This window comes from Cupressus sempervirens, chromosome 4 (genome assembly GCF_028749045.1).
Source record: "Cupressus sempervirens isolate cs-2001-9-10 chromosome 4, ASM2874904v1, whole genome shotgun sequence".
Taxonomy (NCBI): domain Eukaryota; kingdom Viridiplantae; phylum Streptophyta; class Pinopsida; order Cupressales; family Cupressaceae; genus Cupressus; species Cupressus sempervirens.
The window spans coordinates 666982760-666997743 of NC_143121.1; positions in this window are offsets into that span (position 1 = coordinate 666982760).

The following is a 14984-nucleotide window of genomic DNA, read 5'->3' on the forward strand; positions in this document are numbered from 1 at the left end:
GTTCAAATCTACATTTTTGCAGGTGTGAAATAGTGATAGGAGGCCTAGTTTGCAATTGAATATCTTGTGCCTAGTAATGTTTCATAACTCACTACTTTGGGAGTGTTTAGTATGCCTATCATAGAGCCTATGTTTCATGTTTTAGGCCATTTTGATGTGTTTTGACTAGGTTTTGAATCTCTCAAACTTGGTTGTTTATTGTTGTCATGCTGATGTAAATTGTTCATAATTCTAGGAGGACCTATTTGACTAGTTATAACTTTGACCTAGTTGACAAAATTCAGATATTTCATTTTACATCACACTATAGAGGTTAGAGACTTGCTATTTTTTATATTTGAGCTTATGAAAAATCCGTTTGATTAGTTTTCGAATGTAATTTCTAAAGTTTTACTTGTGTCAAGAAATGTAGATTGATTAGTACCCCTGTTCAGGATGTCATAACTTTGAATCTATGATAGATGAGATAAAATGGATTGAATTGTTGCATTATACTCTAAAAATAATTTAAGTATGCCAGTTTTCAAGTCTTGAAAAATCTGTCTACATACTTTTCCCAGTGCCATTCCATTTGCAAAACTCACTTTTCTACCATTGTTCCCAATTTTGCAAATCTGAGCAGCCCACTTTAACTGCTCACCAAATGCGCCCAATTATTTTTCATGAGCCCAAATCCTAGATTTATATTCTCCTAATGATAGTTAACTAACACCCTATGTTTTGTGTCCCCAAGTATCAGTTTGACCTTTTTCTAAAGCCAAAACCAAACGTGATTTATGGTTTTCTGACATGTTTTCTTGTAGGCAGTTCTAAGAAGACAACTTTGATGGTCAATATCTTCTGATCTAGATGCTGTCATGAGATGAAATTTGATAGAGTAGGAGAATGTGGAATAGAGAATCAATGTGTCATATTTTTGGGCCTAGTTGTTGATTTTTTATCAGTTTTTAAGGCCACTTGAAGGACCCTTTGGCACAAAATTGACAATTTATTGAAAGAGGTGAAAATGAGTTTTAAAAGTTTAATCAATCATATAGTTTTTTTTCAATTAGTGTGAGGAAATTAATGGATTAGTTTAGAATATCAATTTTTTGAAAACAATTTTTTTTATAGCCAGACCCACTTTGGGGCTTGGCTAACTTCATCAAAACGATAAGGTGGGATGTGAAGGTTTTAAAGGATGTAGTAATTCAAATTATTATAATATGTCACTTAGGGCATTCAAGGTCAAATAGAATTGTGATATCATGAAGAAGCACTCAAAATTTATGTATCTTAAATGTGATAAAACAATATGTGCTTTATTATTTATATGTGCAAATGAAAACAATGAGTCATTTCATCAATCCTAAGCTTTTCAAAGTTGCTACAAGATTGTGCCAGTTTTTGATTGAATTGTTTCACACAAAAGAGAAACTAGTTGAAGATGTTTTCAAAAGGTTTAAATTTTCAAGAGATGAGGGTCATGTTTTCTATAGACCAGAGGATTGGAAGTTTGGGAATTGATGCAGGAAGCTATCGGGTCCAAAGCAATGAATCATTGGCAAGCATTAGTCCCCAAAAGAGAAGAGATATTTTTCTAGCCACATACACATGAACACAAGTGATTTCCATGTTGGAATTATTTTAAGAACAACATGCATCCCATTGATTTTCATCATCCCCTTTAGATCTACATTGTTGTGGGTGGAGTGGATGAAGGAGGTATGAATATTGGCCATTGACTAGATGCATATGGACTCATGTTGAAGCACATTATGCTACATAGATCCATGAAATGTCACCATGCTACAAGATGACCCAAGAAGAATAGGGCATGTGTAGTTCTAAGAGAGATGCAATTTTTTCTGAGCCACATAGTGAAAATTGAGAATAGTGATGGAAACAAAAAATAAAAGCAAGGAAAGGGGAGTCATATTTAGTACAAGATAAAGGAGATGTATTTGGTACATGGGGTTATTTACTAATATGTTTCCTATTTGTACCTTTCATGGGTGACTTCTACAATTGCATGGGTTTCTAGTGCTAATGTCTTCTCTGATTATATTGCTCATGAATTGTTGTGAGGTTTATGAATTTAATGGTGTTAATGGAACAATCCATGAACAACTTGGAGGTAGAATACTATGAATTGGTAGGAGAAAATCATGGGCATGCATTGAGTAGGATGGTCACATTCAATAGTGATCCCAAATGGAGGCACATGGTCTCTAGCTCTACCCATGTGTAAGAAGAGCAACTTGTAAAAGAGGAACTCATTGAATGACAACATGTTTAAGGATTGAAATAGAAACGTGATAGGGAAGACATTGTCAACCTCTTGCCACCTAAAGATTCTCACTGCCAAATACATCCATGGTGTGATATTTACATTAGGATCAAAATGAAAAGAAGAAGCTTTTGGAAAGTGCAAAGTAGGAGTTTTCTCCCGCATCTCTTATGCAATAAGAATTTGAGTATTTTAAATACCAAAGCATATCATTCACTAGTTTCTAAAGCTTTACGCTTTATGAAAAGGAGACCATATGCATGCGGGGCCTAGGGCTAGAGTGAAACATGAAGAACTTTTGAACAAACATGCCAACATGCAATATAACATGGAATTCATGACCAAAAAAATGATGAAAAGTGGCTACATGTGGAATGAGGTGGAGAAATTGGGAGGTGACACATGTTAGTAGCTTTCAAACCTAGCATGCTTGCTAAGGTGCCAACATGGCATAGTAGGCCACATGTCGCAAAGGTGCATTCCCGCATGTGATGTGGTAGTTGTTGACTATGCATGAAAGAAAGTTCCTAGCCAATACATGGAAATGGGCTTGATCAATGATGACATGGAAGGTATAGTGATTTAGCCAATCGCAAGATGCCACATGGTGGTGATTTAGTGAGTGCCAGATAGAGGATGATGTGGTGATGATGGGGTAGTTGGAAGGATCAATAAAATGGAAATACGTGGTAGCATGTTAGGTGACTAGTGGACCAATCAAAGGGTGCTATGTGGTACCCAGGTGGCATGTGATGTGGCAGACCCCAACTAATGGCATGCTACCACATGGCATAGATGGTCAAATAGGTTTGACCCAGATTGGGTTTTGGAGTAAAATACATAGTCATAAATTTTATTTTGTTTTGTTTTCTTGTTTTTGAACATGTAGGTCTTTTTAAATTTATAGAGGATATAATCTAAAGTTTTGATTCTAGAAATTTTTAAAAATTTTGCATAAAGTTTAAATGCAAATGCAGATGAAAAACTTGTGACAAGAGATTGATTTTCAAAATGAGATTCTGGGTATTTTCGACGTGCCAATATAAAAATATCATATATTGCCAAAATCGGGAGAGAACAAATTTTTCATTTTTGGAGTTTTTTTTTGCACACCAAGCAACTAGTTCAAATTATTCAAGGTTTTGTCTCAGGTATCTATTTTTTAGTTTCATTTACTATAAATAATTATTATTTACACTTTATTTATGTTTACTTAGGATAAATGTATTATTTTATTACTTCTTAGGTTAGACACCTAGGAGTTTGCATAATCATATGAGTTGTCATGTTGACGACGCAAGATTTAGCAACTCTATATTAACACATGGTGTCTACAGCACTGGAGTTTGTATAATTAATTGAGTTGTCATCTAGACAACATAGTTATTCATACTCTTAATTAAGTAGATGGTTTCTACAACATAATTTTATGTGACACACCTTTGTAGGCTTATCCTCTCATCATCACACTAACTCCTATGCTTAATGGAGGATAATCCACTCTTGTTGGAGATGTGCTTAGTTGTGAGGCTTATCATATTGCTAACTCCTAGACATTCTAGAAGCATTTTAGAGGCTTTTATATATAGGCACTCCTAGTGTACTTGAACATCAATAGCATCAATAGAATTTCATATTATTGTTTTGATCATACTCCATTGGTCTATTTTGTGCTACTTTTTGAGCTTCTTTCTATTGGGTGATTTTTCCCTAAGGAAATTTCTTACATGGTATCAGAGTTATACCAAATTTTTATGTGGTATTAGAGCCATAGGAGCATCATTTCATAGCCATTGGACACCATTCTTGCTGCACCTCTTAGAGGGCTACCAATTTAGATCTCATGAATCTATAGTCATTGAGAGCATCTAGAGCTAAATAAAACCTCACCATTGTATCTAGAGCATTGATTCAATGAAAATTTACTATAAATTTGCCTATGTTGGGCCATAGTCAAATTTGAGGCAAAACTTTTTTGCAAATCGACACCCAAAGGCTCGATTTGCAGAATTGGTATGATCATTTCAAATCTTTGAATTTAAGTTTTAGATATATTTTATTATTTCATTTTTTGCAATTTCTCTACATTATTTTTTAGATCCACATATTTTGTTTGAAATTTTTTGGCCATTAGGCTAGTAGGAGAGATTTTTTGCAGGACAAGATTAGAGCTTGTTGGTACAAATCAAATATTGGCATCATATTTAGAAGGTCAAAAAAACCCCAAATTGACTTTTGTTTCATAAAAAATTAGACATCTGAGGTGAAATCTAGAGTCAATTGGTTTTTGGAGGTACAACAATGACAATTCAGGAACAATAATTATAGAGGTGATTTGCAAACAATAATATCTTCCTCATATGGACTCCTTTTTTCGAGCAACTTTTTTTTGTTTTGGGGTAGAATTTCATGATCTACACATTGGTGTAGGTTGTTAGAGATCTCTATTCCTAAATTTTTTTGCAATGTGCAAATCCTAATTTTTGCAAATTTAAAGGCTTAGTTCGAGCTCATCTGGACACATATTCAAGTGCTATTTTTTTGAGAGTGCATGATTTTTAGTCTACTTTCCAGATCTAGTATTAGTTTGGAGTAATTATGAGTAGACATAATACTTTCAAAATTTGGTCTCATTTTGGCCTATTGGCACTTTTAATTAATTATATCCTTGAGAGGTCTTGTGTCTTATCTTGTTGAATCTAATATAGCTTCATATTTGTTGTTATAACAAGAAAAATCAAAAGTCCACTTAGGCCCTAAATTGGCAAGTAGCCTATTGTAATCATACTAGGTATAAAGTGCCTAAATCATATATTAGGGGGATGTTTATTGATTATTTTTTTCATTTTAGGGGGTCCATACATTTATTGATCTTATGGAGTTTTGTTTTACACGTCAGTTTGGTGTAAGACCTAGGTTGAAAAAGATGAACTATTATAAATTGAGTGCCTTGATAATTGATCATCTAAGAAGAGAGCATAAGGAAGTATTTCCTTATTTATATTCCAAAGAATGGACCTCTGATGATCAAAAACCCATTAAAATAATTATGGATGTCATTAATTTCAGTGTCAATAAATCTTGCTTTGATGTCATTAACAAGTTCAATGATCATCATGACATTTTTATGGCTCTTTGGAAAGCATATGGAGACCCCATAGTTCCTCCATTTCTAGAGGACATTCTACCTCAAGTCACTCCAATTATGGTACCTTCAACTCTAGATGAGATTTTATCTCCTGATGCTCTTTTTGCTTCTATCGATCTAGTTCTAGCCATAGATGCTTCTAATTCAATGCAATAGGAATTACCATGTCTTCCTACTTCAACTTCATGGGATGACTTCCTTCCAGACATTGCAAGACTATTTGTGGAGCCTCACATTGAAGATGTGGGAGAAATCATCGATGAAATTCATCTTCTCTTTCTTGAGGAGACTTCTTCATTCGTTGTGAGGGAACACTCTATCCCTCAACCACTTGATTGTTCTGATATGATTGTGAACATTTCTTTACAACAAATGAAGAAGGACTCTTTTACTTATGAGGAGTCATGTTAGTCTTTGGTGGTTATCTTCCAGTTTCCTCAAACATCATATTTTTTGAGGAATCTTCCTATTAGTTGGGGAGCATTCTCTAATACACCTATAGCACCATTTCTTCATTATAAGGATGATCATCATTCAAATTTCATGGTGCATCTTCTCCAATCATCAAGGAGCTTCTATCATGGGTGTGCATTCATCATTGAGGGGAGGGTACATTTCTTCTCTTCCTACATCTTCCTACTAGGATGCTTCATTTTCTTTGGAGGTTGATTCACTTTCATACATGGACATGCTACCTTGTTTGCCACCTTTGTGGGAATTCACTAGATTGGTTTGTGGCATCGGCATTCATCAATGACTTTTCAACATATGAGCAGACTTTTGAGGCAACATCCACACCATATTACATATGGATCCCTTTTCCATATTCCTATCCATAATGGGAAGCATATTTGCACCTATACTTGGTGTATCTTCTTCCTAAAGGGAGAAATATTGTTTTCAGGCATTGGATTTTCTTTTGTCTTCAAGCACTCATCATTAGGAGATCCTTCACTAAGGGGGGGATTTCATGGAAGGACTCTCTATTGTATATGCATGATGTATGTCATAATAGGGGGGTCTTGATTACTCCATCCATTCATGCGTCTTCTTTATTGTATATATCTTTCTTTTTGGAGGAGGGTTTTTCCCATGAGGTTTTCCCTCTTTCTCCATTTTCAAAGAGATTGCATTTCATTTCATTGCATTTTAGCATTGCATTTGTACACGGGTACCTAACATGGCCTAGCAGCCAAGACCCATTATGCATTTGATCATAGATTTTGTGAGCTTAAGTGCATTCTCGCAAGTTCCACTTAAGGGGGGGGGGGGGTTAGTGTAAATAATTATTATTTACACTTTACTTAAGTTTACTTAGGATAAATGAATTATTTTATTATTTCTTAGGTTAGACACCTAGGAGTTTTCATACTCATATGAGTTGTCATGTCAACAACACAAGAGTTAGCAACCCTATTTTAGCACGTGGTGTCTACAACATTGGAGTTTACATAATTAACTAAGTTTTCATGTAGACAACATAGTTGTTCACACTCTTAATTAAGCACATGGTATCTACAACATAATTTTACATGACACACATTTGTAGGCTTATCCTCTCATCATCACACTAACTCCTGTGCTTAATGAAGGATAATCCACTCTTGGTGGACATGTGCTTAGTTGTGAGGCTTATGATATTGCTAATTCCTAGACATTCTAGAAGCATTCTAGAGGCCTTTATATACAGGTACTCCTAATGTACTTGAACATCAATTACATCAATAGAATTTCATATTATTGTTCTGATCATACTCTATTGGTCTATTTTGTGCTAGTTGTTTGAGCTTCTTGTTCTTGGGTGATTTTTCGCTAATGCAAATTCTTACATGATTTGATTTATGATGAAATGGTTAACTGAGTGATAGCTAGAGGTAGTAAAAATGTAGTTAGAAGTAGTTTTGTCACCTCCAACTCATTTCAATGAAGGTATTATTAGCATTTTAGATGCACTTTAGATATTTTGGCACACATGGGTTTTCATCATGTAGAAGAGATATTTCCAAGTTTTTTTATAGAAAAATGATGAAAATCATATCAAATTTTAGTTATAGAGAGATGAGAGATGCTTTGAAATATAAGAGAATAATGACTCAAGTGGAGACATGTCACTTCTAGATCAGATATGGGATTTCATTCTTTTTCTATATTTCTCTCTTTATGATTCATTGTAAGGGTTCCAGTTTTTATTGTAAGACTAGTTGGTTCCAATTTCATGGACATTTTTTACTACTATCATAACATAAGATGGTTGTAGTTAGGTTGACATTTCTTTCATAACTATGATACCATTCTTTTTAGCTTATTTCTCTATTATGAATAGCAATAGTTAAGCTAATATAGATAGTTCTAATCTATTTAGTAGTTTCAAGAGTTATTTGTATGCATCTTGAATGCATAGTTTCAAAGAAATGAATACAACAAGCAAGAATCTTCTTAATTTCATTTTGATTCTCATCTCCTATTTCTATAATCTACAATTTTTTGTGGTTTAGGGTAAAAGAACTTAGGACCATTTTGCATCCCCTTAAGGTTTTATGTCTCATATGTTACAAGTAAATGTTTAATGTATTTGATAGGGTTGCTAGTTATTTGAGAAGGATACTTCATGTGAATGAGATCTTTATGAACACCGATGTTTGATTCACAAAGTGATAGAATAGATCTAATATCTTGATGTATAGAATATGTCACTATTATCATAGACGTATGTGTGTGATTTGTGAAACTTTGCAATAGATAAGGCATTGATTGGCTACATGATCAACTTGTTCTTACTATTGCATATTTGGGGATTTACCAAAATCAAAATTATAATCACTCATTTCCCTTTCCATTTAATAGCTAAAAGGATTCCCTCACTTAGCTTATCAATCTAGTAGGTCATGTTATTAGCTATTTCATGTCTATGATCTTTGCATATGTACAAAAGATATAAGGGTTCTATCTGCTTTGTTTTAGATTCAATGTATGCTTTGAATACTAGTACCATATGAAGAATCTATAGGTACACCTACATAGGTTTTGTAGAGCCTAAATTAGAAGAAAGGTCTAGCTTTATAGTTGGCTTAGTGTCTAAAAGAATATGTTGTAGATGGGAAGTAGCTACCCCTAGATGTATTTTGTTCTCATTGGGATAATTTGAAACTATGATGTTTCAAAACACCAACAAACCACATGAGCTAACACAATTTTATCCATAAGTATGGTTCATTAATATAAATAAATTCATAAACATAATTTAAAAAAATATAATTGATAAGCATACTTTTCTTAGCTTTTTCTTTCCCAAGAGTCACACCCTTTCATAATAAAAATCCTTTGAAAAGTCACAACACTTCATAACTAAAATCCTTTGGAAAAGTTCCACTACTTTATAATCACAATATTTTTGAAGAATCACAACTATTCATAATTATGACCCTTTTGAGGGTTCACATCCTTTCAATATCATTGACACCTTTTAGAAAAGTCACTTTGTTATTTTCTTCATATTACTTCCCTCTTCCATTTTTCCTTTTTGAACTCCTCTCTTCTCATCCTCTTTTTTCCCCTCTCTAAAATAAACTCTCCTCCCTTTTATATCTTAATTTTAAGGAGTCATGTCTATTTGTTGAGCATCTCTTGTCTTTTCATTAGATTTTTTTAATTTATATTATTATATGTTATATTATTTATTTACTTACTTATTTATGCTTATTATTATTTATTATTAAATTCTATTTAGAAAGTTAACATACTTTCTACCATATTGTCTCTTTTATTTAATTTAGTTTCTTTATTTACTCATTGAAAATTTATTATTTTAAAATTATTTCAAATATCATACTAAATATTATTTCATTAATAATATAGATTAAATAATTATTATTTCCTAGAATTATATTTTAGTATTAGTTTTAATATAACTTAATTATCATTTTTTTTTTGATAATATTTTATTATCTAATTATTATTAAAATTCTATCTTTAAATGGGAATATGACACTCAACTCCCAATTACAACCCATTTAACTTTTTAAAACTCCAAAAAACTTAATCAAACTCATAAATCTACTCGGTCCATATAGAAAATGATATTGAGTAAACTTATTTATATTAGCACTTAACTCTTTGTTTAGTGTTATTCAAACTATATAAACATATAGGAACAAATAACATGAAACATGAAACCAACATTCACACAAGTATAGGCAAGAGCCTACAACACAATGGTAAATTGTCAGCCTCGTACATGGGAGGTCTTGAGTTTGAATCTACTCAAGATTAATACTTAATAATAATAAGTAATCACAAAACATAATAATAATAATGAATCTTGGCTTCGGCCTCTTACCAATTAGAAATAAAACATTCACACTAGTATGGCATCGAGATTTAATATGGTTTAAATCCAATTTGGAAAAAACCTCCAAGTAAAATGATACCAATTTTTCACTCTTATAAAGTATTCTCAATTAAGAGCGAACCCCTTTCAAGGTTAATAAACACACTGTTAGGTGTGACCTTGTTAAATGATTTAATCACCTTGTTAGGAGTGGCCTTTTAAGAGGTCTTCAAAACATCCCACCATAATGTCCCCTTGATTTTAGGATTTACAAAATGACTTTTAAATCAACCTTAGTTAAAGTATTTTATTACCATAATGGTTAAAAAGCAACAACTAGGTTGATTTTATAAATTACTTGACTCACTTTGCATGTTTGGATCTCCATTTGGGTCATTCTTGTTTCACTGACTTGTCTTCATCACATTCTCCATCTATGATCTTTGATCTTCTTGGCAACACCTCAAGCAATCTCACTTTCACCAACTCCTCACTTTTCCTCTCCAACTTTGCTTCTTCCACTTTAACAAATTTTCTTGCCAACAGCATGTAAAACATCTCATATGCCTTTTTAAATAGGTAGGTTTAATATTTTTCCAATTAAAAATAACCATAGATGTTAGAGTTTGATCAAATTTATTGAATATGTTCATTGTTTTGTTAGGTTCTACTACTTTCCTCGAAAGTTCTTGAAACTTTGCATTGAATATTTTCCTTAGATTGCTTAAAAAATGCAATTCATGCATTAAATATGGCATCATATCAATTCTTGTCTTTAATACATTTTGAATATTCTATAAATTCAATTTTGTTAGCCTCAAATATTTATTCTTTCTCAAAGTATTAATTTTTTGAAACTCATTCATCACTATGTTCATCAGCTTGGTCATCACTAGGTAGCATAGTTACTACTTATTTGTGTTTCTTAGCTTGCACTACCTTGCTTAGCCATTACTATGCTTGGTCATTACTTCATTTTTTTTCATTTCACTTGGTCATTACCATCACTTGGCTAATATTTAAGCTCCTTAATCTTCATCTTGCTAATGTTTAACTTCTTTACTAACCTAGTAACCTCTTGGTTGGACAAACTCATGTTTTACTTAACTTATTGACTTCTATAAATCATACCTTCTATAACTAAACTCATAGTTCTTCTTTACTTAATACAATTTTCAAAAAACATATTATCTTGTCAAATACTAACTGATTAAGTTCCCTTTGTAGTTCCATTACTCCTCTTTACTCAAGTACTTCACTAGTTCATCTTGTTATCTCTCTTTTCAAATCCACTTCATCAATTTCATGATATGGAACTCTATACCATTACCTCCATCATATTAGAATGGAAGCACTTCCATGTCAAGAGCATTTAGCCATCCATGTAAGTGGTCTAAGGTCATGTCAAGTGCCTTGAATAGGTTTTTGCATGGATCTAGTTGTTTTCCTCCTATTCTTCTTCTCTCCCCATGTTTCCAGCCTTTTTCTTACAACTTTCTCTAAGGATCTAAATAATTAGACTTTGTGGATCAATGGTGACTTAAAGGATCAAGTTTGAACTTGATCCTAACCTAGGGAAGAGTCAACCACAACCTTGATCCTAGGTCCAAATTTCATGTTTTAGAGATTTTGGTATATCGGGGTTCAAAAAGTTTCATTTTTTGCTTCCTGGTTAGATTTTGTGGGTTTTAGAATGGAAAACTCTTAAATTGGATTTAATATAGGTCCATTTATAGGGGTAAGAATAATTGGGATTTAATTCTCCAATGTCAACCTCTCTAGAAGTTTGTGACCAAGGTCACTATGTAAGGAAGTCTCCTCCTTTCATTTTCTAAAAAAAACAACCACCTAATGAACAAGAAGATATTGGACAATCCATTATTTTCCCAATCAAGAAATCATTCTATCAAGAATTTTAAAGGAATTATCCAAGCTATTTTCCCCATTTAAGTTCTCCATTTAAGATCATAGATTCAAGCGAGATTCATATTTCAAACCCTAGATCTAACCATCACGATGGTATGATCTTCCTTTAAGATCCTTTGTTCATCTTCTAGATCTATTCATTCTTCTCTCAAGGCAGATTCCAAGAATAAAATCATGGAGGTTTTGATTTATTTTCATTAATTATATGTTCAAGATTTCATGGGTAAAAGTACAAAGCCGTGTCACCTTTCAGGATGACTTATCAAAATGACTAAATTTGAGTATTTCTATCTAAAACTCAAATTTGATCAAACATATGATCTTGATAAATTTATTCTAGCTAAGTTCTATATGGTTTCACGCTTTCCCAATTGGAAATGTCTATTAAATGCATGTTTTATACTACTTACTATCCAATTACTAAAGAAATACAATTATTTTAGAAAATTGATGTTTCAATAAATTTTACTATTTTTTATGATTTTTTTTAATAACATATAAACACCATTTTATAGAGGTCAAAGTCAAGAATATATACAGAGTTCATAGTGTTTTAATTAGATATAGTATTTTGTAATTAAAAAATTCTACAAGTACATATTTTAACACTTGTGAAGATGCCAATTTTGAGAAAGAAAAATATAATAAATCAAATCAATAAAAATTAAAAATTATATGACATTCTAGAGTAAAAAGTCCTCTTTCTGAATCTATAAGTTTTCTTTTGGTTGGAATAGAATTATTTTGAAAAATGTAGTGGGAGGTGAAAACTATCGATTTGAATAAGTTGAAGTTTGAATCATTATAAAAGAGAAAATATAGCTCTAAAGCCAATTTTTATTTTTGATTGTTCTCGCTACATATGTTATCTATAACATAATATGAGATCTAAGGGAAATAAGTTCATTTCTATGTAGTTTTGTGGTGGGAACTACACCCTTGATTTCCAATGTTTTTCAACAACTAAAAAGTTATCATTAAAAAATAGGAAAATATATCATTTCTTATTCCAAATAGTTATTAAAAATCGCAATCCTAAACTTCATCTATTTCTACACATTTCATTAGTTTACTTCATTTTCAAATTCTAAATAATAATACCAGTTTTATGTCATTAATGGTGAACAATTATACTTTTGTCAACCTTTTCTTTTGTAAAAGGGTGACACAGGTTTGTGCTTTTACCCTCATATCAATATACTTGTTTGCATTTCAAATACAATTGCATATCTATTGGCCATCATAGTTTCATTGTTAGATTCACTTCCACTAATTCCTAGCATTCTTTTTTTCAATTCCATTTTTAAGGTTGATTCGAAACTATGGTTTGATCAAGGCAAACCCCTCATCCAAATAATAAAATCATTTTTATTGTAGGTACAAGTACAAGACAACAAATTGAAGTTTGGATCTGGATACCCTTTTCAGTGAACTTCCAAGATTCGTGAATAGAATTTTTATTAGAGTAGTCCAGGTCAAGGTCAACTTTTTGGTACGATTGTGGCCCAAGGTAAGATTGTGCCCCACTATCTGGGTCAAAGTCAACCTACCCTTAGAAGGACAATTTTTTTTTGGGTTTTCTCTGTCTCAATATTTTGAGTCCAAAGTAGGTTGTAGAATTTCTTGAAGCTATGCACATACATTAGAAATCATTATTTTCTAGATTTTCTCTACTTTGAGGTTAGTATTTTCCTTCTATTCATTGAATATTTCAAGTAGATATGTTTTATAGTAGATTATAAGATTTCCTCCTTTCTTCATATTCTCCATCGTTTGATTCATTTGTGCATTAATCACTTTGTGATTCATCAATTTGAATGATTCCTCTTGTGAATTTGGGTTAAGAATAGGTCCTATATTCCCCCTCTTATATCATACTCACATATCTCACTCTATTAACACACATCATCATCATATCATATCATTGCATATTATTTTTATTCTATTCATTTTGGTGAACCCATGATAGACAACTCTTTCTTTTGGTACTAGATCTTTTGTTTACTTTTATGCTCTTTCATTTTACATTCAAAAATACAAAAAAATAAAAATTCAATAAGATTATTAAGATGCTTTGGTGTGTGGTCATGTTCCTTATTACCCTTCTTTTAACATCTCTTTACCATACCTATGATGTTTATGAGAGTATCATTCACTTTATAATGTGGATGATCCTTTATTTTATTCTTGCTTATGCTTTTGTGAATTTGATCGATACTAGTCTTCCTGGTTGGTCAGTTTAATACCTTAGTAATGAATGATTGGACATCCTTTCACAATGATTCTATGGTTAGACAACATCATGTGTTTTACTTAAAATAGTATACTAACTTCATTTGATTTATCAATCTTGGATCATAAACTTGAAATGGTGACTAGAAAGTATATGCTCTAATTCTTCTTTAAGTCATTACAACTAAAGAAAAGGAAATGCTAAAGGAAACCTATGTTAGAAATTGAAATGAAAATTTAACTTAAATATTACGATAATGTTGCAAATGATAAACCTATCTATGCACCTCTATTGTAGAAATAATTCACTAATTATGTTATCAATGGCTATAGGAGCAACAATTTTCTACCTTACAAGGAAATGAAATCTATTCTAATGGAATAGTTCACTCACCAAGTGGGCCCCCTTGGATGAGTGAAAAAAAAATACAATCAATATAAAAGATGTAAACTTGAACTATTCATTCTATTCATTCATGGTAAAATGTTACACTCGATTGAAAAATAGAATCACACTCTACTGCTATGAAAATCAACTTATTCTATTTCTCTCGACTACACTCAAAGCTACAATAGTCATTATTTTAAAAGGAAACTACAACTACTTCCTAAATCTAAGATCACTCCATTAATGAAGATCAATTAAACAGACTCATAAAGTTTTAAACATAAACAACATTAACCATGAATAAATCCTCTAGGAATATAACAAGTTGTGGAAGCTACATTTGTGTGCTGCAGCAACAAAAACAAATAAATGATTTTCTATTCTTGTGAAGGTTTAGCAATTTGGTTGGCTTTGACTACTCCACCACTAAAATATTGACTCTTGAATACCTATGGCAAATACCTACAAAATAATCAATGCACACACAACCTCCATATACATATATTTATTTTCATCATCAATATTAGAGAAAAGGTGTAAAGTTCAAATTAGCACTCTTGTAAATCCTATGGCTATAGGAGGAAAACTACTCAAAACATAGCATAGATGGAGAAACATTTATCAACATCTAATACTACTTTTTTATACCATTTCTGTCCATGGATTCAAGCAAGTGTAATATCTTTAAACTATC